The sequence below is a fragment of the Corvus brachyrhynchos genome, unplaced genomic scaffold (genome assembly GCF_000691975.1).
Source record: "Corvus brachyrhynchos isolate BGI_N302 unplaced genomic scaffold, ASM69197v1 scaffold1103, whole genome shotgun sequence".
NCBI classification, from domain to species: Eukaryota; Metazoa; Chordata; class Aves; order Passeriformes; family Corvidae; genus Corvus; species Corvus brachyrhynchos.
In genome coordinates, this window is record NW_008236980.1 from 107,027 (window position 1) to 110,967 (window position 3,941).

Genomic DNA, 3,941 nt, shown 5'->3' on the forward strand with positions numbered 1-3,941 from the left:
CTGTTTCTCCCCGTGGATTCATCACTACAGATCCTGGAGTTGGAACTGCTGATTCCCATCTCTGCTCTCCAAATATCCGGCAAACTCGGTGCCACAGGAAGCACGGCCACACATTCCTGCCTGCAGCCGTGGCACCAGGAATCTCCTCCTGTTTCTATGCTCATTCCCTAATTTACATTCCTGGTGTCTCCTTGATACACTGACCTTGCTCAGCCTGGAGAAGGGAAGGCTCCAGGGAGACCTTGGAGCTCCTTCCAGTGCCTAAAGCAGCTCCAAGATTGCTGGAGAGAGACTTTGGATAAAAGCATAGAGTGACAGGACAATGGGAATGCTTCCCACTGCCAGAGTTAGACGGATATTGGAAAGAAATTCTTCCCTGGGAGGGCGATGAGGCCCTGGAATGGATTTCCCAGAGAAACTGTGGCTGCCCCTGGATCCCTGGAAGTGTTCCAGGCCAGGCTGGACAGGGCTTGGAGCACCCTGGGCTAGTGGAACGTGTCCCTGCCCACAGCAGGGGGTGGCACTGGATCACACTCCAAATCCCTTCCAACCCAAACCATTTCGGGATTTTTCTCCCTGTTGCCACCACTCTCCGTGTTTCCATACCCTCCTCGCTTCCCCTCGTTAGGAGAAGTCCCTCAGCAGAGCTTGGAAAGTTGTCACTCCAGGGCCACTGTCCCTGCCCTCTCGGCCACCAGCTCCGGAGCCAGAACTCGTTTGGAAAAGCCGGACAAGAGGGAGGTGAAAGGAGGTGAGGCAGAAGCAGAGACCCCACGTGACAAGAGCGGAGCTGCAGCCGAAGAAATCCCCTGGAAAAGCATTCCTTGGCTCCAAGGAGCTGTGCAGGCACGAACTGAAAGGCACAGATTGGAACTGACTGTTCCTAACAATTGGTTATACCACACAAAAGCGGGAACAATCCTTCCCAAGCGAGCGGGGAGCAGGAAAGACGAACTAGCCACATGTGGGAATGCACCAGCTCCAGAGCTGGGGAATGCAGGATTACAGCAGGAGGTACCCAGGAGCAGCAGGAGGTGATCCAGAACCTAAAACCACCACGTGATTCCTAAAATACAGACAGGATGATCCCGAAAATGAGAAGAATGTGCTCCTCCTAAAACTACCCCTGAATTCCAGATGGTTTGGGTAGGAAGGGACCTTAAAATCATCCCATTCTATCCCCCCCTGCCATGGGCAGGGACACCTCCCACTATCCCAGGCTGCTCCAAACCCCATCCAACCTGGCCTTGGACACTGCCAGGGATCCAGGGGCAGCCACAGCTTCTCTGGAAAACCCATTCCAGGGCCTCACCACCCTCACAAGGAAGCACCTCTTCCCAATATCCCATCTATCCCTGCCCTCTGGCAGTGGGAAGCCTTCCCCCCCTTAGGCACTGGAAGAGGCTCTAAGGTCTCCCTGGAGCCTTCTCTTGTCCAGGCTGAACATTCCCAGCAACCCCAGCCTGTCCTCAAACCATGTCTGAATTGAACAGGGAAAACATCACCTTTCCTGCAGCAAATCCCAGCAGGATCATCCTCAGGGCTGTACCTGGATTTGGCACCTGGCTGCTGGGCATCCTGGACCACGGCCAGGTCATCCCAATCCCTCTCTACTGAACCCAGTAACTCCGCAGCTTTTGGAAAGCAAAGGAAAGCAATTCCATTTTCCCAAAGACAAAAAAATTCACCTCAAAGCTTGCCCAGGGAAGTTGGCAACCCACGGAAAACAGGAAGGATCCCTGCTCCAACAGCACAGGGATGCTTTTTGCAATTGATTTCTCTGGGAAGAGCCACCTTTCCCCTCGTCCAGCAGATATGAATTCCACATTTGAATTTATAATCCAAACAGGATCATAAGGAAAAAAGCTGTATATTGGGATCTACTCCAGGACAAGCCCCTGGCTCCCAGCCCGACCAGTTTGAGGCTGCTGGAAAAGAAAGTCCTTTTTCCTCTCATTCTCGAGGCAACGTGTGGCCATCCCGGTAATTAAATGGAGCGCCTCTGCAGCGATTCCTTCGGCAGGATTTGTCCAGGTGTGGATTTTCCCGCCTTTCCTTTAATTATCTTATAATTAACCATGAAGTATCCAATCATCCAGAGCTTTTTCAATTAAGCTTCAAAAGGAAATGCCTGGAAGAGCTCTTGGCAGGAATGTTCTTATCAGCCAGGAAGAGATCACAGGCACCAGAGCTGGGGTTCGGTGACTCACTCCGTTATTGCCGGGGCAAGTGAACTTCCAAAGCTGGAAAAAACTCCTTTATTCCACCTTTTTCAGTTCACATCCTCATCCCTGATTGGAGCTCAGAGGCCTGGGAGCAACACTGTATTGTAATTAACACAGCTGATTAAGGAATAATGAAGCTCCAAAGGATCAGGAATTATCCCAGCCCAGGTCCAACTCCTCTCCATCCCAATCCTGCGCCTCTTCTTCCCTCAATTCCTTCCCTCAGCCTTAAATTCTGAGCACAGGCACAAATGAGATCTCCTACAGTTCTTCTCTGGACAGTACGGGGAAATATTCCCAGTCTTTTTGATAGGGAATAACAGGAATTTTGCCTGCATCCCTGTGGACAACCCACAGGAACACCAAAAAATCCCAGGCTGAGACCTTCTGTGTGTCCAACAGCAAGGACAAACGGATCATGGAATTGTTCACATTGGAAAAGCCCTCCATGATCATCCAGTCCAACATTCCCCCAGCACTGCCAAGGCCACCACTGTCCCAAGTGCCACATCCACATGGATTTTAAATCCTTCCAGGAATGGGGACTCCGCCACTGGAGTCTGTTGCAATGCTTTACAACCCTTTCCATGAAGGAACTTTCCCTGCTGTCCAACTTAAAACTCCCCCTGGCACAACTCAGGTGTCACTTGTCACCTGGCTTGTCAGACAGCTTTGATTTTTTTCCCAAAATACCAAGAGAATTCCAAATGTCTCTTGGAGAAGGTATCTCTTGAGCACTCCTAACAGCTTCCAGAATTCCAGGAGCTTCTCACACACCTTCCCAGCCATGTTCCTGACAGTCTTTCCCACATTCCACAGACAGCATACCTTCTCCAGAGGGGAAAAAAAAGAAATCAACCTATGTCTCCAGCTTCTGACATTCCCATTTTTGCGACAGCATACCTTCTCCAGAGGGGGAAAAAAAAGAAATCAAGCTATGTCTCCAGCTTCTGACATTCCCATTTTTGCAACCTCAAGATCCCATGGATATTTAAGGATTTTATTTTCATTGCAAAGAGGGAAACAGTGGGGCAGACAGACCCAGGGAATATCCAGCTCCAGCATCTAGCCTGGAATTGTCCAGCACAGTATGAACCCAAGCATTCCTTAAGCTGGAAAAAATGAGTGTGCACAGGTTTCTTCCTCCCTCCACCGTATTCCTTGCTCTCCGCTGGGATCAGTGTCCAGCAGAAGAGCTCAAACGATCCCTCTCAAGCCAGGGAGTAAGATTATGGAATGACACTAGGAATACTTCCCCACCTCAGTTACATGATTTCCTGGCTGGAATTTTCAAGGTGTTTCAGCTGCCAGCCTGAAGTGAAGCTGGAAAAGGTAAAAAGGACACTGGGATGACCCCGTCCCTTTCCATGAGGAGGTTTTAAATTCCAGCACCAGCAGCCCACACATCCCTTCTTCCCTCTCTCCCTCCTCCTCTCCCTGACAAGCCAGGGAGGAGACAACACAGCAAAATGGGAAAATTCCGTCTTTCCACCAGGAAAGCAGTGTGGGGAGAGCAGGGGACAATCCAGGCTCTGCAACGTGTTGTGATAAAAAAATCTCACCTCCACCCTCATCCAGCTCTTCCCAAGTCCACCACAGGATTTAGCACGACCAGGATGGGAGCCAAAGAATCCAGAGGTAAACATCCAAGAGAAAACAAGGAGGCAAGGGGTTGGAATCACTGGGAGAGGCCAGCAGGAGCTGCCTCTTTAAAAC

General features: G+C 50.5%; 1 protein-coding gene across 1 annotated transcript in view; it reads right to left on the minus strand.

The window, feature by feature from the left end:
• The window catches only part of DAGLA (diacylglycerol lipase alpha), a 50,783-nt gene that overhangs the window by 38,023 nt on the left and 8,819 nt on the right, over window positions 1-3,941 (minus strand). Inside the window, exon 3 of the mRNA XM_017728632.1 lies at window positions 843-851. The gene's annotated coding sequence lies outside the window, so the exon portion shown is untranslated. The remainder of the gene's footprint in view (window positions 1-842; window positions 852-3,941) is intronic.